Source organism: Haemaphysalis longicornis, unplaced genomic scaffold, assembly GCF_048455015.1.
Source record: "Haemaphysalis longicornis isolate Haplotype H1 unplaced genomic scaffold, Haemaphysalis longicornis Haplotype H1 scaffold_12, whole genome shotgun sequence".
Taxonomy (NCBI): domain Eukaryota; kingdom Metazoa; phylum Arthropoda; class Arachnida; order Ixodida; family Ixodidae; genus Haemaphysalis; species Haemaphysalis longicornis.
The window spans coordinates 25567969-25588230 of record NW_027526225.1 but is presented as its reverse complement, the minus strand read 5'-3'; the positions used below and the strand labels follow the sequence as shown (position 1 = coordinate 25588230).

The following is a 20262-nucleotide window of genomic DNA, read 5'->3' as shown; positions in this document are numbered from 1 at the left end:
CCTCTAAAACAACAACCACCACACGGCGAAACCAGCGAAACCGGGAAAAAGAAAGAAAAACGTGGTGTGGACGTCACGTAGGAAGTGCGAAGGGCGCTTTAATTCTCAAGATGAACCGGTTTATCCGTTCATTTTGAGAGGCGCTGGGGAAAGTTTGCGGACCAGCGACTGGAGAGGAGAGGAAAAGACTGGTTTCGGAGCTTGATCACGTGACGCAAACGGCGGGGAAACGCTTGTCGTTTGAAGTACACTAGTTTGAAGCACGGCTTCTGTTGTACGTTTTGCCTACTCCCGGAGTATTTATATTACGTGCTTGCTGCCAGCAGCTTCTTAGAAACAATGAAGTATGCTGTACAACTCTGAAACTGCTTGCCTTCGTCTAGTTACTTCACTTTCTAATTGCCCTTCACTCTGAATGCGTTGACCACTGCGCTTTCATTTACACAGAGCAAAGCAGCTTCGTCCCCATGGAGCTACAGAGCTGATCCAGATATCATGAGACGAAAGCGCTAAACTGAAGGCAGTGTCTAGTGTTCCGTCCAGACAGAAGCTAAAGTTACGTCCAGGGGAACAGTCGTAAAGTGTGTAGAGTCCGTCCAGACCGCTCCAGACGAAAGGACAGAGCTGCGATTAGACGCCATTTGCAGACCTGCATGGCATTTGGTGTAAAGGTTCCGCCTCGAATTATGGACGTTATAGTCTTGATTTCACCTTACCGCGAACCTCTCTCTCTCTCTCTCTCTCTCTCTCTCTCTCTCTCTCTCTCTCTCTCTCTCTCTCTCTCTCTCTCTCTCTCTCTCTCTCTCTCTCTCTCTCTCTCTCTCTATCTCTCTCTCTCTCTCTCTCTCTCTCTCTCTCTCTTGTGTGGGCCGCGGCATTTTTGTAACAGCTACACTTCACGCCCGCTTTACAATTCACGTGGTGGTGACAGCAGTCTGTCTTGATTTTTACGTAACCAGCCACACCGCTACCGCTGCCGACGTAGCCAACGCCACAGTTGCGTCAGGTCATGTGTAATTACTAATATTAATTATAATAATTAACAATGACTCTGGCTAGCCAGTGATCGGAAACGGCTTGGCCGTTTGGGTAAAAATTAAGGCAGAATGCTTTCGCTAAGTACTGTGAAGCAAGCGTTGGGTAGCGGCGTGAAGTGCCGTCTGGCTGGAGCGAGAGTTAGTCCGATCTTCTGAAATTATTGTAATAGTGATCAATAATTAACAGTGATTCTGGCTAGTCAATGAGCGGAAGCGGTTAGGACAGTCGGGTAAAAATCACGAAAGATTGCTCTCACCGCGAGTTACGTTTCCTCCGGACGGAACTTGACGGGTGCCGTTCTGTCTGGCCGGACTCGACACAATTCACTCCGGGTTCCGTCTGGGTGGAACTTTAGCATTCCTTATCGTTCCCTCTGGGCGGAACGCTAGACACATCCTAAACTAAAACGTGTTGGTTAGAAACTTTGTACTCGTCATCTTCCCAAAGGGGTCGCAAAGGACGAACATGAAGACGGCAGGCTATCCGAAACTTCGAACTTGGTTACTTCCGCCCCTGAATAAGCAGGTCAGATTGTTCTTGCACTGTCTACTATGAAAATGCCAGCGCCTAAGCACAAAGGCTGATGTAGTTTACTCTGATCTCGCCATGCACTACCCTAGTGTACACGTACCCTAGTATCCCTAGTGTACCCTAGTATCCTTAGCGTACCCTAGTGTACCAAGTGTTTCCCTTGTGTACCTAGTGTATCCGTAGTGTATCCCTAGCGTATCCCTAGTACACATACTTCGCCGAAACATTGTCTTGACGATCCCTGCGTAAATGCACAATATTTAACAATTGGGAATGAGGGGCTCGTTGAATAAACACAGAACACGAACGACCCAAGCAACCACGGACGTCCGTGGGACGTCCGAAATACAGCCGAACATCTAAGGCCCAGTTTGGACGGCCACTGTACGTCCATATTGAGACGTACAGTGGACATCCAGAAACGGATGTGTCCGAATTACATCCGCCAACGGATTAAGCATCAAATAATGGTGTAAGTTGGATATAAAAGCAAAAACGAAAAAGCTACTGTGCTTTTCAATTAAAAAGACTGTAATTAAAACACCCTGACTTGTAGGTTGCAAGTTTCATCTGCATATATTTGTAATATTAAGCTTAATTTTTTTAACGCCAACGATTATCTCTTCGGGGAAGGATATATAAGAATTGAGAACCGCTAACGAAACACGTGAAGCAAGTTCACTGTGTTCATGTATGCCGTCTGCCCGGTAGTGCGCTAGCCTTGCGCGGTGTACTGTACTATTCGTTGTAAGAACATTAACATGTTATCTGTTTCTGTAAATTTTTACTGAACATCCAAAATACAGCCGATTTCGGACGTCCGACTGGACGTACGGAAGTGTTAGAACCGGACGTCCAGCGGACGTACATGGTACGTCCATCGGCCCTGAAACGGACGTATATACGTCATCGGACGTCCGCTAGAGCCGGAATGGACGTACGGCGGACGGCCGACGGACGTCCGGTGGTTGCTTGGGGAAGGCAACGGGGAAGTGTTTCGGCATTTTTTCTACTTGAAACATATATATTTTTGGAATGTTTGAAAGATGGAAAGTGGAGAAAAGCGTGCATATATGCTCCCGGGGTGGGACCCGACCCCGGCCATGACCATCGCAATACCGGTGCGATGCCATACCAACCAGGCTGCCTGCGAGGCTGTGCTCCCCTCCACTTTCTTTGGTATTCATGGGAATGTAATGGTTTTCTGAGCCAGGGGGTGGCACGCAAGCAGTAGAACGCGGGAAAATTGAACTGACTTTAGCAAGCCTTCACCGTGTTTATCACTGGGGGCATGTGCAGTAAAGTTTTAGAAAAGCTTTTAAACAGTCTCCGTGTTTCTTCCACGTGGTAGTTACTGAAGCATAATCGATAAATTATATAGTTTAGCTTTCATATATGCCATTTCAAAGTGTTTGTTTCGATTTAAAATTGTTCGAGTATTCCAATTGAATCCCTTCGAAAGTAAAAATCACTAGGGGTATGCGAAAATATTCAGAACATGCAAAGATTGAAATCAATAGTGCAAACTTGGATTCTATTTGGAATCGAATAGCACTAGAGATTGCAAATAAGTCTTCGAAGTATCGAAGTTCGGAAAAATGCACCGGCGTTCACTGTTCGCAGCGAGTGGCTTTCCCGCACTGCTCCGGTGACGTGCAGCCAAACGGCAAGAGGAGGAAGGCGCTTTTGGGGATCGCTTCCTCCAGGATCGCCTCTTACCTCTTATGCGTTGAGCCAACACCGCCATCGTGCCTCTCTTCCCTAGAAAAAAAAAATCTTATGTAGGAACATGACAGGTAAAAAAGATCAGCAGGCAGGGGATGGCAAGTCTCCGGTTTGCTGTTGATCTTTTTTTAAACCCGTTGTGCTCCTTTTTTTTTTAATTTTCGGAGATCCGAAAAGCGCTGAAATTGTCAAGCTTTGCCTCGTAGACACTGAGATAATGGTTTTTTGGGCAGGAAGGCGTTGACGTTCCTCTACTCGATCGGGAAAGTTGTAATGCCCATACTCTGTACATATGGAACCCTCTGGGGTTTGTTGTCACGCACTTGGGCTAATTTTGGTCGAAAGTCTTTTAAGGCAACGCCGCCTGTGGCGTCAGCCACAATGGGAGCCCTGAGGACGCCTGAAACATATCCGCCTGCGGCGCACGCCATACCACGAATCAGCGGAGAAACTAAGCGTCCTAGGGAGCCTGTAAATCGTTTCTTACAGCTTTCGTGAAGCGGCACGTCCAGCGGACGGCACTCAGGCCGGCAGCGCGTGGAAAGGCGGCAGCAGGAAAGTGGCTGCTCCGCCATTTTTGGCTGATGCAATAGGTAATGTTATACGGGCGGCGTTGTTTAAAGCGAAGCTTTGTGCGGCTCGGCGAAAGGAAAATCCGGCGGTCCTGTGTACGCAGAAAAAACTCATCCGGCACAGGTTGGAGAAGAGTTAGAAGTAATTACCGTATTTTCGGAATTCTAAGCAACCCCCGATTGCAAGCCCCTTCCCGTACTTTCGGGACAAAAATGAAAAAAAAAAAGTTTGCGTGCAAATCTAAGCACCCTCTTTTCTAAGCAACCATTGACGTTGTGGCCAAGTCATTTGTGAAGTCTTCAATTATAAACCGCCTCAATGGAGCAGAAAACGACCTGCTGGGGGATACTAAAATCGGCGGCCCACTTGGCAGGCCTATCTCGAAAGGTAATTTTTTTTATTGCGATGGTATACCCGATGACATAAAGACTACGTTACAACTTACAAGTATAGGTTTCTTCCCATTCCACGAAGAAACGCAAGGAGGGAGCGGTGGTGGGGTCCCCATATCCACCGACGAAGATCAGGTGGTCTTCCAAGGTGGAGGCTTGTGCCCCGAAGGTGTCGTGTTGTGGTTGCAATGAAGGGCACGTCCACAGCAGGTGTCCTGTGTCCGCATCTTCGGCAGCAGCCGTGCACAAGGGGCAGTTGTGTGCGAACGGGGCACGGTAGCGTGGTGGCCACTCCCGGGTAACAGCGGGAGAGAGGGCTACACCAACAGGAAGTCCTCGCAGAAAGACCTCCTCCCAGCGAGCAAGTCTACTGGGGGGGTACGCTCCACGCAAGTGGGAATAGAGCTCGTGTGGCGCGACGAAGATCTTCTTTATCTTGGAGAAATAGTCTTGGGGCATCTATTGTTAGTAATGGCAACGGTCGTAAAACGAATGCAGGGTACGTGGCAGGAACCATCCGCCGCAATGTGAGGGGGGAGCACATTTCGCCGGACCCACGAGAGCGTTAGAATCCATCCAGGAAACACTTTGGATGAGATACATGCAAATGTCCTGGGTGAGATGTATTACAAGTGCGAGAATATGTTTTGCCACACAAAGCTCCTCCTAATTTTCTTAAAGCAAATAAAAGTGGTGCTTTGACATGAGCTTTGAGAGTGCTCGACTTCAAGAAGCCCACCTCACATGGTGGATGGAGGCACGAGATCTTGAGAAGGGTAGCCCCCAAAAGTAGGCAGCAGACACATCGTAGTTCAACTTAGTTAGAATGATCCACTTGTGTGTTAAACTGCAGTCTGATTGGGCAGCAACATATTTGCTGCAGAAGATAGGAAGTTTTTGTGAAAACTTTGCTCTGGCGAGCTCGCTCCACCGTTTGCACGAGCCGCAAAATGTCAACTTTTCAGCAAAAACTTCGCCCATTTCCTCATCCTCGTTTCAATTCACTCCAACAGCAACGCTGTCTTCGAAATCAAGCAGGAATTGCTTCTTTGCGCCATCGGCATGTAAGGGAAGACTTAGCTGAACAGGTGCATACATGCACCAAGCAAGGCATGTTAGATTTGCATTCTTCTTGACTGCCGCGGTTACACACTCTGTACAATTCCCCTACCTCTGTAATGCCTCTACAGCACGAGTGTTGCTACGAAATTTGCTTAAAAACCAGCTCCTTTCCCTGTCATCACAGTCACAATACAGTTAAACCTCGTTATAACGAGACGGGCTATAACGAAATAATGGATATAACGAGCAAATTGTAATTCCCCTTGAAAGTCCCCTTAGAAACCAATGTATTTAAAACCTCGTTTTAACGAGGTAAAATTTCCCCGTTACGGGATATAACGAACAAATTTCGTTGAGAAATCAAATTTTGAGCCAATTTTACAACAGTGCGCAACGCGGATTTGAGACAGTGCGTGACGCGGCAACTGTATTAGCAGTTCAAAACTCCCGCCACGCGCGCGAAGCTGGCTGGCGCGCCGTGGCGTATTCCGGTTTCGGCGATGCATCACCCACGAAAGGGAGAAAAGGAGGAGTGCGAGAGGGAAAGGCGAAGGGTTGCGGGGCTGTTCTGCCGGCGCACACACTCCCCGCTCTTGGCCCGGCGGCCGGCCGGCAGTGAATACCCATTTCTTTCCTCCATGTGAAGCGGCAAGTGTTTCATTCGCGCGTTGGATTTCGCCTTCTGGGACGGCTGCGCTGTTATTCAACCACAGTCCTAGATCTGTATATTTTAACGAAGTTAAAAGTGCTTCAACTGTGTCTGTGTTGGATTTCGCGTCCGCTTGTGATACCCACCGCTGTGCATTTCGAAGTGCTTCAACCGGGTCGTTTGATTAACTTTTACGCTGCAACAGTGTTCTTGGTAATATTACCTAAATACTTTGTCATCCGTGCTGTTTTGCAGTCGCAGTGTTGCGTTCGAAAATTGTGGCGTGAACGGTTGCTAGGCAAGCGTGCATCCACAGTTCACCCTGTGATCGGCCGCCGCTGTGAAAGTCAACCTTTATTATGAATGAATTCCTCGAGTGTGACAAATAGAAATTTAGCCTAATGCCCCATAAAGTTGGGCCTAAGTCACGCTGGGAATACGCGATAAGTATAATCACTTGTAGCCCACCTTGAACTAATTGGTACTCAGATTTTCGGACGATTGCTTTCAACCTTGTCACGATGGTTGCACTTTGTGCCCTGCTGCTTCTTATGCGATCGCACAAACAACCGGGTTGCTTGTTTTGTTTTTTTCTTTATCGTATCTAGCGCTCCGCCCAGACGAAACGGCAGTTGGCACTAAAGTTTTGCCCATGCAGAATTAGAACTGTCAAATACTCCTGCTCTGATCTCCGCCTCTGACACGCAGGACTATATACCTTTGCACCGGCTCCTCTTCGCGATCGTGTGTTCACGGGTCTTTTTCTTTTTTGCTTGCAAGCCCCAATGGTGCTAGCACCCACATTTATTTGCGAGTTGGACTATGAAACCTCCACTGATGACTTACGTTTGTCCACACACACTGACCAAAACAAGCTACAAAGGGCTTTAGTATTCTTACGCTGGAGCATGCTTCAAGGCATGTGATCACAAAAGCACTTAGTTCACAGCAAATACAGGTTCTCAAATTGACTGAAAAACTGAAACATAACATTAATATTTACCTAGTACGTGTGCTAGTTCTGCATCAATTGCTAAAAAAAAAAACCACAACACATGCTAATGAACTGATCATGAAAAAGTGACGTAGTGAATAGTAAATCTGTCTGCTGAAAACAATTTTTTAATAAAACTACAGATTTGAATATAGATTACATGTTGCAATGTATGGGCATATGAAACAGCAGAAACCAAGTCCCAAAGCTCGAAAATTCTTTATTAAATGCTTTATAACCTCAAATATACATACAACATTTTACGTGCCCATCACGGTTTAGGCCAGGAACATCTTGGCTCAAAACTTTCCACAATTTCTCAGTCAGCACCTGCAACACCAAAAGAAACAAATAAACGCTTCCTTTCACAACCACACCGCAAACGTCAAGTGAATCTAAATTCACAATTGATGGTGTATTTTGTCCCATATATGGCTACATTAATATGTACACAAAAGTTAGTTTAGCCTGCTTTTGAACTATTCTAACTGCTTATTCTGAATTTTTTTTCTACGTGACACCAGAGATCCTTTGCTGATGCAGTCTTGTGTCTAAAACCTGCTTTAGTCCCTTCACACCAAACGGTATTTTTGACTTTTTTGAGAATTTGTACAAGGCCAAATAATGGCTTACACTAGTAGGATTAAAGTTCTGAGCTAGACTGCTTTGATCTCTGATCTCGTTAACAAACTGCACTGCCTTTCCCAATAGCTAAGCAGGTGCTTACAGTGTATCTGACAGAACAGCTGTCACGCAATGGCCATACAGGACAACTGGGTCGGTTTATCAGTCAGGAATTATATGAGGGGGCACTAGGCTGAGCCCAACTCATCGCACCACTGCTGCAAAAACAAAGTGGAAAAAGATTCTATTTCGGGGGTTGTAGTTGCCGAGGCCACTCTTGGGCTATGAAGCGTGACACAGTGCTAGGTTCGATACACGTTAATCCTGACATTTGGGTATCTTACCTCGCACTGAAATCTCCACACACGGGCATTTTCGATTTTTTTCTTTTTGCCTTCACTAAAAAAAAAAAAAGAAACAAGTCCTTGGGCTCAGCTGCACAATGCTTTAGGAACTGCGGCTGCTGCTCAGGCACAAGTTGGAGCCATTACTTGACTAGGCACAAATCCTCAAGAGTTGAAAACTGATTTCAGCGCAAAGCGGCAAAACAGCACTTTATTAAAAACAAGAGAAGTTGGAAAGACCTTATAACAACACGCGCTAAAGAACAACCTCTTTGAATAAACACAGTGTCACTTTGTAAATCGTCAATGCCTGGTTAGCATATCCTTCATGCACAAGTATACTTAGTTGCTCCTTTAGACCAACAACGATGGCCAGAAGAAGTCAGGCTGCTGCCTTGCACGCCTTTTACTTGCTGCTTCGCCTTAATATTACCATAAGTTAGGAGCCAAGTATCTGAAATGCCCATCTGTTTGATGCTTTGGACGTGCCGTGTAGGTGTTGTCGTGCAGTAATCCTCATTGGACGACGAGAATGAATGCAAATTAAATGACTCGCGAGCGAAAAATGACGTTACCAAAGTTGATCAGTTCGCTACTCTGGCACCGCTTTACCATTGAGCCAATGCTGTGGACTTTTTTGTAAACAACCTGTAATTTCTCCGCGCCACGTAACAGCATTGATAGTGGTTGCGGACTGAAGTAGCGTAGAAAACCGGGCTAGTTGGTGTAGATTCATCTTCGCAGCGCACAAATAACGGTACAAAAAGGAGGATAACACTGGACAACCACTGAACCAAAACCGAATTTTTATTGAAGAGACAAATATAAAGCCATCGAAGGTATAAAACAAAGATAAAAACATGACACATGAACCCACTATAAGCAACTGTACAGACAAACGCTCTCAAGTACTGCTCTCTTCAAGATACGCCAATTCTGCATCTAAAAGTGCTAAAGACGAGCGCTAACACACGAGTCAGACATTTTTCGAATTTTATGTGCTTCCACTATACTTCCCTCACCTTTTGTTCATCGTGCGAGAACAGTACCGTTGTATCATGAAGGAAAAGCGTACAACCACAATCTTTGCAATAGGTGGGAAGAGGGCCAGAAGGCACTCAGTGAACTGGCCAACATCAAAGCGACCACACTTGAAAGGAATGCAATAAACCACGTTTAATCTATAAGGAACAACCTGTTTCTCATGTTTCACACCACACCTGTTTGCTCGGCCCTTATTACTAATATTCTTTTCGATGGCGGGACAGCTGCAGTTTAACTTAATTTTGGCTGAAAACACCACATTGATGTTATATCTGCTCCCCATTTCTTTCAAGCGGTGAGATACATCGTGCAGGTACCAGATTACAACTATCTTTTCCTTCACAACATCACAAGCAGGAGACAAGTTTTCTTCACCAAATCCAACAACTGAAGACAGGCCGACCCAATGACTCCGTCACCGTAGCCAGCATTTTTGGGTCCAACTAACTGTTCACCAAAGCTAGACTCAATTAGGTGAAAACAAGACTGAAAACAAAACAAGATGGCTGACCTGAGGCAGTTCACAACAATCCCATATTTTGCAATCCTAGAACGTGCTGATGAAGAGTTCAGTAAAGGCTTCTTCAATCGCGGGCTATAGAGCCAACATACATGATTCTGCTCGAATTTTAACAACAGGTCCAAAAACTGGATTGTTCTTTCGTTCAGCGCCTTGGACATAAAAGTCAGCCTAAATGCGTGACGTTTGAATGCTTTTAAAATGTCTACCATTTTTCTTGTAGGGTCATAGTTTCCACAAAGTACTAGGTAATCGTCAACATACATGAAAATTTTAATTGCCAAACCCTCCAAGTCACGTTCCAATACACGGTCAACATAAGCCAAGAAAATGTCACTAACAAGGTGAGGAACTTTACAACGTCTACAGATTCCAGATCTCTGCACAAAGACACTGTCACACCATCCTACAATACTTGATGCTAAGTAGAAACGCAGAAGCTCCAAAAAGGATTCCACGGAAATCCCGCAACTTTGCATAAGCTTAACCTCGCCGTTGTAGACGGTGATACACTCTTTCACAGAGACCAAACCTTGTTCATGCGGAAGGGAGTAGAAAAGGTTTCCAGCGTCAATGCTGAAAGCAGAGCACCAGCCTGGATTACTGCGCGCACAGTAACCTCATTTGTGTGCTGTGAAGATGAAGAAGCTTGCGCAGCGTGCCCTATCCTGGTCCTCTTGCATTGCAACATCTGCTATCTCAAACACGGAGCTGCACAGTGGACACCAGGTCGGCACAGAAATTTTCGCACTCGATGGAGCCCTCTGGCCGACCATGCCACTTATGGTCGTCTCCCATCCCTGCGACCGCAGCACCTTCTGCAGCACTGACGTTGATGACTGGATAAGCACCTACGAGAGTGCGAGCGCTCATAACAGGTGGGATGCAACCTTGGGGCTGGCCAACGTAATATTTTACCTCAAGGGCCCAGCCAGACTATTGTTGGTTTGAGACACACGAAGCAGACCTGACAAGCTGGGAAACCTGAAAATTGACATTACGTGAGCTGTTCGGAAAGCTTGTTGCCACCAACTAGCCGCGAAGGAACTTTCTTCCCATGCCAAAACCTCGATGGAGTCATCCGTCGGCTATATTCAGGATGGTGTTGCTCTGTGTCACAAGATAGATGCCAACACATCAGAAACTGGTAAAGTAGGCCATGTGCAGAAAGGAATTGCTGATGGCGCTTTCAACCTGCTTGTTTATAAGGACTGCACCAGCACAGACGGCATCATTACAGAGTGCAGACCATATAAACATTTTGAAAAGGGCCTCGCAGCCTCTGGAAAATGTTTCTTTGGTTATCAACGTAACTAGTTGATGCATTTCTTTTTGTCATTCCCCCCCATTGTAATGCCAAAAGGCGCTGTGGGTACCAAATAAAGAAAGAAAGAAACAAGCGAAAGCTCACTGTATTGCCCCACAGTTCACTCGACTGCCTAACACGGCTCCCACATCCTATTACGAGTATACCACTCCACTGGAATGTGCCCTTCTTTGTTTGACGACGTAATGAAAATAGTACGCCGTGAGCTGCAGGCTACGGCTACGGCTGCCCTACTATCCCCGACCCGTGAATGAACGTCACCTTCCATCTCCCTAATCCATGTGATATACAGCAAGAGCTCGCAAGCCACACCATTCTACGCATTTGCTCTGTAGCTCACCCGAAAAACGCTTTCACTGTTCCTTGTGTCTTAACTGGTCCCCACCAATATGCCCCATGCCATTTTCAGACACAAAATTCCGAAGAGTGTAGTACTCCTGAAAACAAGCCAATATGCTTCCACTGCTGTCATGGTGGGCATGTGGCCCGCTACAGCTTTCGACATTGCCACGCTAAGCCTTCACCTCACCACAAGACTAATCAATGCAGCTCAAGGAGGTAATACTGCATCTGTGACCTGGACGACAGATCTTCTATTAACCAAGGAGTCTAAGCCCAATTTACTAGACGTTACTGTTGATGGTGTTGCAGCCCAGGCTCTCACTGACACAAATGCTCACATCTCTGTAATCAGCTTAACCCTCCGCTGGCATCTCCGCAAAGTTCTGACGCCATGCAAACATTTGTTCGAGTTGCCAATGAGAGCACACCTTCAATTGCCGGAATGCGTACCGCCTGAATATGGATTGCCGACCACGATAGTGTCGTTCTCTTCACCGTCCTTGAAAAATGCCCCAATGACATTATCCTCGGCGTCGATTTTTTCTCGAACCGCTCTCATTGACTGTTCTGCGGGACTTCTCTCTTTTGAATTTCCTTGTGCCAAAAATGCTCAAAAGCACCGTTGTTGTTCCACAGATTATGTCCATTTGCTGTCAAATGCTGTAACATACATGCCCCTGTGATCAAGCCCACCTGTTTCTCACAGTTATTTCTCACCAGATTGTTCGACAAGCCGAGCGGAAGCTACTACAAGCACGTATCCTTGAGTGCCGCCAGAAGCTACGAGCTTTGGAGAAGCAAACCTTCTTTGCACGCCGGCAACTTGAGTATCTTATTCCTGAGGACTTCCCAGATGTGCAGCTGCACGCAAACTTCACCGCTAGCATGGGAGAAGGCCGTCATAGAACGTCGCAAGAGAGGAAACTGCAAGCACTCCAGCCGGACGTGCCACAATGCACCCAAGAGGTCATCAACCTATCTCCGTACACACCGAACGAAGAAGAGGCTAAGGTTTTGTCCCTTGGTTTGAATTTTAACACGGAAGCACCCCCGGAGCCAGGAAAGGTGATTAGTGCGGTCGAACGCGCGGTCGGCCAGCTTCCCTCTGAAGTACGGCAAGAAGCGCGCACCCGTGCTATTGGTGTGCTCTCTGGTTTGCGAAGACATTGTGCAAGACTGCATTTATCGGTAGCGGAGAGGCAAGCCATCAGGAGCCTGCGGAATAACAGCAGTATCGCAATCCTTCCTGCTGACAAAGGCAATGCCATGGTCTTGCTAGATAGCAGTGACTACCACAAGAAGATGTCGGCCCTTCTCGAAGACCAGCAGACATACGCTCCTCTAGCCCGTGACCCAACTAGCAGGTTACAGTCCAAGCTTCAAGAACTGCTAACCAGGCTTTTCAAGCTAGTCCCTCCGCACCACAAGGGCCTCTACTACAGGTTACTGTGCATGAACGGTTCAGCCCTGGCAATCTACGGTCTGCCTAAATTCCACAATCCTGGTGTTCCTCTTCGGCCTATCGTCGACTTATTGAGGTCACCGCTCTACCGACTATCAGGCTACCTTCACCAAGTGTTGAGCCCTCTAGCCGGTAAGACGCCCACGCACATTGGAAACTCGTCCTCTTTTGTTTCGAAGCCGAAGGACGTAACTCTAACTGAAGACGACGTCATGGTTTCGGTCGACGTCAAGTCTCTTTTCACTAGTGTCCCAGTGGATCTGGCAGTAGCCACGTGCGAAGAAGCACTAAACGCGGACATTAGTCTTCCCGATCGCACTCCCTTTCACGTCCCCGAGCTCTGTGAGTTGCTTATGTTTTGTCTGAGCAACACCTATTCTTCTTACGGGGGAAGCCCCTATCAGCAGACCCATGGCACGGCGATGGGTGCGTCCATATCAGTTACTACGGCCAATCTAGTTATGGAGGCTTTAGAGGGGAAGGTAGTGGCAACCTTCACACTGGCACCGAGGTTTTTCTGCCGCTATGTCGACGACTGTTTTTGTATTTTAAAAAAGCAAGATGTCCCATGTCTTCTGGAGAGCCTCAACGCCCAGAATGTGCATATACAGTTCACCGTGGAGTTCGAGCAAGGCAACATGCTTCCCTTTTGTGGATGTTCTTGTTCGCCGCGATGCGGGCGCTCTCTCCTTCTCAGTGTACAGGAAGCGCACACACACGGGTCGTTACTCCAGTTTTGAATCTTGCCACCCTCTCGGCCACAAGACATCCGTTGTGTCGTCCTTGATAAAGCGCGCCGTACGCATCTGCTCAGATGACAGTGCACTGAAACGTGAATTAGGAACGATTCGCCGCGAACTAATCGCCAATGGCTATCCTAAGCGACTTATTTGACGAACCAAGAATAAGGTACTACAGCCAAGAATGGCCAACAACAGGACATTACGAGCACGCGCAGCGATCCCCTACGTCCCAGGAATAAGCGAAGCATTGTCACACGTCTTTTCAAAATACGGCATGCGCATTGCCCATGTACCGACCAGCGAGCTCCGCGACGACTGAAAGAGCACCAACGTGATGTAAGAAATCATAATCACATGACGAATGCCATTGCGGAGCACGTGCACAAACATTCCCACAAGATAGACTGGGAGAACACCGCAATTTTAGCTAAGGAAAAGAACACATCATCTTGGCGTCTGCTAGAGTCACTTTTTATCCAATCAACGCCAGCCGCAATGAACCGGACGGATGGGACTTTGCCTCCCGTCTACGCATGCTCTCTATGTAATGTGCTGCCTATATATTGACGACGACGGCTTGTCTTACGTAGTGAACAAGGGACCCGTATGTGGTTCCGAAACGTCAATATATTTTTATTCTTGGTCAGTGTTCGCTTTTCTTTTGCAAGTTATTATATGGTCTTCCCTATTACAGACGCGCTGCTTCTGTGAAACGTCACTCTGCTACACATCATCATTACTGTGGTAGAGAACCAAACCTGCCTTCCCTTTCAGTTTTTCAACTTCAGTTTCACACCTCAAGTCCTTCCCAAGGGGATTTCGCTTGCAATGCTGTGCCCTTTCTGCCATGAATGCTAGCACCCCTGCAGATTTACCTCCTGCAGTGCAGGCGTCCCATCAAGCACCATCAATCAAGGCAGTGGCTGCTTCAGACCTCCCACCGGATCATACCGCCGATCTCCCTCGTCTTCTGGATTCCTGCAAGGACATCTTCGACTTAGTCAACCATCCACCAACCCAAACTTCTGCAGTCACCCATCATATCAACACCAACGATGCTTCACTAGTGTACAGGTGGCCCCATTGCGTATCACTTGCTGAACGACTCGTCATCCAAAAGTTAAAAAAATATGCTCAGTAAGGATACAGTCAAACCATCTTCCAGTCTGTGGGTGTCTCCAGTCGTGTTGGTCAGAGAAAAAGATGGGACGTAGTGCTTCTAGATGGATTATGCAAACTTAACTATTATGAAGGAAGGCCTTATACAGTAGGATCTCATTGATACAATTCTGCATAATACGTTTTTCTTTTCATTCCAAGCCAAAATCCCTTATAAATAATGCATTTTCGTGCATTTGATACGATCACATTTTTGCTAAAAATTGGATGGCACGACCACGAAAGTGAACCTTGACCGTTTTTAGAAACCTTACATTTATTCTTCGGTATACTAGCTCAAACCCCATGTCAACAACCCATGACCTGCATGGCAGCGCCGGTTCTGCGACAAAAACACTGCTGCCGGGCGTGGGCGCTCTGTTCAATGAGGATGATATGTGAGGCGAGGCACTTTGCCATCTAGTGAAACATATCATAATCACAGAGTTTCTCAGTTTGATCATAATCGAGGAAGAAGGTTCCAATGCTCTTGGCAGGCGGCGACTTCCCTCCCCAACTTCTCGCCATGCTCTGTGCTTCCCGCTCCGTTCTTTGTTCTCTTTCTGCGCTGTTCCTGTGTTCGGTGGTGTTGCTTATGAGGCTATTTTTGTTGTTGTTCTATTTGACTAGTCTTGTTCTCCTTAGGCTGCCTTGTTGCTGTGCGGGGTGTGCTGCCAGGCTTGTGGAAATGTCGAGGAAACGGAAGGCACTCAGTATAAAAAGAAAAAGTGGGAATTGTACAGAAATTGGAAGAAAACCCGAAGAGGAAATGCGTGGATTTGGCACACAAGCTCGGTTTGCCAGTGTCAACGCTCAACACTATTGCCGGTCAGCAAGAGGTACTTCAAAAGAATCTGCAAGTTTCCGGCCCTGATGCGAAACAAGCACAAGGTGCGAAGCATGACCAAATGGAAGACATCCTGCTCACATGGTGGGAGGAAGTTAGAGCGGCAGGATGAACGCCGATAGGTCAGTACTACGCGAAAAAGTTGACAACACTGCGCTCTCCTTGGGCATTGAGGACTCCAAAGCGTCTGGTGGCTGGCTTCACCAATTCAAGGCACAACGTGAAGTGTCATACAGAACAGCATCCGCGCAAGTGAAAAATACCAGCAGCTTTTTTTTTATTTTTACATTTCCGGAGAATTTTCTCCCAGACTTCAAAAAGAAAGTGCAGCACAAATTTACCAGCTACTCCACTGTTGCTCAATAAAATTAAGTTGCTGACGGAGAATGCAGATTTTTCTCCTTTTTTTTAAACAAACTCTTTGGATAATACGATTTTCACATAATGCTTTTTATTTCCCGGTTCCCCTGAAAAACGTATCAACGAGATTTCACTGCACATGATACATAGACAAGATGTGGCTGGCAACTTGTGAAGGGAGGTAACTTCGTGCAACCAAAGCCTAATTAGTCATGCTAATTCCTCCTATATTTCGATATGGTCTAACACCAGCTACCCCACTTCGGCAGAGCCAGTGGGGAACATTTCAACACTACTGTCACTGTGTACTGCAGAACGAACATCCATCGCGCATTTAAAAACCCTGCATACGAAGCTGCATCGCGCAAAGTTGTTCTATGGCCACTGAATGTCCTCGCTGAATGTCAAGGAAGCGTCCTCACCGGCGCGCTTTGGCGTCGTCTATCAGCGGGTTCGTATGTATACAAGCGTTTACAGCAAGAACGGTAAATATATTACTACGCCCTTCAAGCACATGTCGGCAAAATGCGATTACTTCGCCGCGTTCGCAGGATTGAGCCGCACAGTAGAGACCACAGTCGTAGCATACTAGCAGGAATGAACGCATCGTACGGCTTCTTCCACGTTTCGTCACCCCGTGACTACAGTTTACCTCAACACCAATTTATAACGCACGCCCTTAAAGAGCTTACACTATAAAAAGCGCTACAACCTTTCTGGTAACCTTGAGTGAATGTAGAAGCGTAGCCACCGCGCACATCACGTCGTAGCTAGCGCCGACTTCAATGCGAACGCGGTCGTCGACGCGGCTACGTGAACGTACCGCTGACAGCCTCAAGGAAAGTGTATTTGGGGGCTCTAGAACAACGTATTTAAATTTAGCCCATGTTTGCGAATAACAAATGATTCCTTGAGTGCTTTAGTTACATTGTCATTCAGAATGTGCCTAGCCAGTTATGTCCAACATACGGAGAGCGCACGGCGTTTGCAGTACACGGACAGGTATATAATTACCCGTCCCTCTTGACACCAGCCCTTAAAAAGTCTCTTACCTTTCGTTTATGACGCAAAAAGACGCAGAGGAGAAAGCAGCAGGTTTCGTTATCTACAAGAAATCGATGCTGGCTTGCGCTTTGAAACTCGTACACAACAGGCAAGTGGCTTCGGCTTGACGTGGCTTGACCAGTGTTGCTTTTGCCTTGTGCAAACTTAATTCAACTAAAAAACTCTGTCACACAACCAGCTAAATACAGCCGCTCGTGTTCTGTTATTTCCGGAGGTAACAGAATAAAAAGTTGTGTAACAGAGGATTTTAGTAGATTTAATTTTGCGCAAGTCAAAAGCAACACTGGTCAAGCCACGTCAAGCCGAAGCCACTTGTCTTTTGTGTACGAGTTTCAAAGCGCAAGCCAACACCGATTTCTTGTAGATAACGAAACCTGCTGCTTTCTCCTCTGCGTCTTTTTGCGTCATAAACGAAAGGTAAGATATTTTTTAAGGGCTGGTGTCAAGAGGGACGGGTAATTATATACCTGTCCGTGTACTGCAAACGCCGTGCGCTCTCCGTATGTTGGACATAACTGGCTGGGCACATTCTGAATGACAATGTAACTAAAGCACTCAAGGAATCATTTGTTATTCGCAAATATGGGCTAAATTTAAATACGTTGTTCTAGAGCCCCCAAATACACTTTCCTTGAGGCTGTCAGCGGTACGTTCACGTAGCCGCGTCGACGACCGCGTTCGCATTGAAGTCGGCGCTAGCTACGACGTGATGTGCGCGGTGGCTACGCTTCTACATTCACTCAAGGTTACCAGAAAGGTTGTAGCGCTTTTTATAGTGTAAGCTCTTTAAGGGCGTGCGTTATAAATTGGTGTTGAGGTAAACTGTAGTCACGGGGTGACGAAACGTGGAAGAAGCCGTACGATGCGTTCATTCCTGCTAGTATGCTACGACTGTGGTCTCTACTGTGCGGCTCAATCCTGCGAACGCGGCGAAGTAATCGTATTTTGCCGACATGTGCTTGAAGGGCGTAGTAATATATTTACCGTTCTTGCTTTAAACGCTTGTATACATACGAACCCGCTGATAGACGACGCGAAAGCGCGTTGGTGAGGACGCTTCCTTGACATTCAGCGAGGACATTCAGTGGCCATAGAACAACTTTGCGCGATGCAGCTTCGTATGCAGGGTTTTTAAATGCGCGATGGATGTTCGTTCTGCAGTACACAGTGACAGTAGTGTTGAAATGTTCCCCACTGGCTCTGCCGAAGTGGGGTAGCTGGTGTTAGACCATATTGAAATATAGGAGGAATTAGCATGACTAATCAGGCTTTGGTTGCACGAAGTTACCTCCCTTCACAAGTTGCCAGCCACATCTTGTCTATGTATCATGTGCAGTGAAATCTCGTTGATACGTTTTTCAGGGGAACCGGGAAATAAAAAGCATTATGTGAAAATCGTATTATCCAAAGAGTTTGTTTAAAAAAAAGGAGAAAAATCTGCATTCTCCGTCAGCAACTTAATTTTATTGAGCAACAGTGGAGTAGCTGGTAAATTTGTGCTGCACTTTCTTTTTGAAGTCTGGGAGAAAATTCTCCGGAAATGTAAAAATAAAAAAAAAGCTGCTGGTATTTTTCACTTGCGCGGATGCTGTTCTGTATGACACTTCACGTTGTGCCTTGAATTGGTGAAGCCAGCCACCAGACGCTTTGGAGTCCTCAATGCCCAAGGAGAGCGCAGTGTTGTCAACTTTTTCGCGTAGTACTGACCTATCGGCGTTCATCCTGCCGCTCTAACTTCCTCCCACCATGTGAGCAGGATGTCTTCCATTTGGTCATGCTTCGCACCTTGTGCTTGTTTCGCATCAGGGCCGGAAACTTGCAGATTCTTTTGAAGTACCTCTTGCTGACCGGCAATAGTGTTGAGCGTTGACACTGGCAAACCGAGCTTGTGTGCCAAATCCACGCATTTCCTCTTCGGGTTTTCTTCCAATTTCTGTACAATTCCCACTTTTTCTTTTTATACTGAGTGCCTTCCGTTTCCTCGACATTTCCACAAGCCTGGCAGCACACCCCGCACAGCAACAAGGCAGCCTAAGGAGAACAAGACTAGTCAAATAGAACAACAACAAAAATAGCCTCATAAGCAACACCACCGAACACAGGAACAGCGCAGAAAGAGAACAAAGAACGGAGCGGGAAGCACAGAGCATGGCGAGAAGTTGGGGAGGGAAGTCGCCGCCTGCCAAGAGCATTGGAACCTTCTTCCTCGATTATGATCAAACTGAGAAACTCTGTGATTATGATATGTTTCACTAGATGGCAAAGTGCCTCGCCTCACATATCATCCTCATTGAACAGAGCGCCCACACCCGGCAGCAGTGTTTTTGTCGCAGAACCGGCGCTGCCATGCAGGTCATGTGTTGTTGACATGGGGTTTGAGCTAGTATACCGGAGCATAAATGTAAGGTTTCTAAAAATGGTCAAGGTTCAATTTCGTGGTCGTATTATCCAATTTCTGGCAAAAATGTGATCCTATAAAATGCACGAAAATGCATTATTTCTAAGGGATTTTGGCTTGGAATGAAAAGAAAAACGTATTATGCAGAATTGTATCAATGAAATCCCACTGTATAAGGCCTTCCTTCATAATAGTTAAGTTAGCATGATCCATCTAGTAGCGCTACGTCCCATCTTTTTCTCTGACCAACACGACTGGAGACACCCACAGACTGGAAGATGGTTTGACTGTATCCTTACTGAGCATTTTTTTTTAACTTTTGGATGACGAGTCGTTGATTGATTGATTGATTGTGGGGTTTAACGCGCCGACGCAACGCAGGCGATGAGGCGTGCCGTAGTGGAGGGCTCCGGATTAATTTAGACCACCTGGGGATCTTTAACGTGCGCCGAAATCTCGTACACACGGGCGTTTTTGCTTTTCGCCTCCATCAGAAAAGCGGCCGCCGCGGCCGGGAATCGAACCCGCGACCTCGTGCTCAGCAGCGCAACGCCTTAGCCACTGAGCCACCGCGGCGGGTGATGACGAGTCGTTCAGCAAGTGATACGCAATAGGGCCACCTGTACACTAGTGAAGCATCGTTGGTGTTCATATGATGGGTGACTGCAGAAGTTTGGGTTGGTGGATGGTTGACTAAGTCGAAGATGTCCTTGCAGGAATCCAGAAGACGAAGGAGATCGGCGGTATGATCCGGTGGAAGGTCTGAAGCAGCCACTGCCTTGACTGATGGTGCTTGATGGGACACCTGCACTGCAGAAGGTAAATCTGCAGGGGTGCTAGCATTCATGGCAGAAAGGGCACAGCATTGCAAGCGAAATCCCCTTGGGAAGGACTTGACGTGTGAAACTGAAGTTGAAAAACTGAAAGGGAAGGCAGGTTTGGTTCCCTACCACAGTAATGATGATGTGTGGCAGAGTGACGTTTCACAGAAGTAGCGCATCTGTAATAGGGAAGACCATATAATAACTTGCAAAAGAAAAGCGAACACTGACCAAGAATAAAAA

At 46.8% G+C, this 20262-nt stretch overlaps 1 long non-coding RNA gene across 1 annotated transcript; it reads right to left on the bottom strand.

Moving 5' to 3' along the window:
• Positions 1 to 7165: 7165 nt before the first annotated feature.
• LOC144162503 (uncharacterized) lies at positions 7166 to 16903 on the bottom strand. Its single transcript, XR_013320682.1, has 3 exons — positions 16788 to 16903; positions 14246 to 14348; positions 7166 to 7294 (listed from the first exon to the last, which is right to left on the bottom strand). It is a non-coding gene; the product is annotated as an uncharacterized LOC144162503 (long non-coding RNA).
• Positions 16904 to 20262: the final 3359 nt, after the last annotated feature.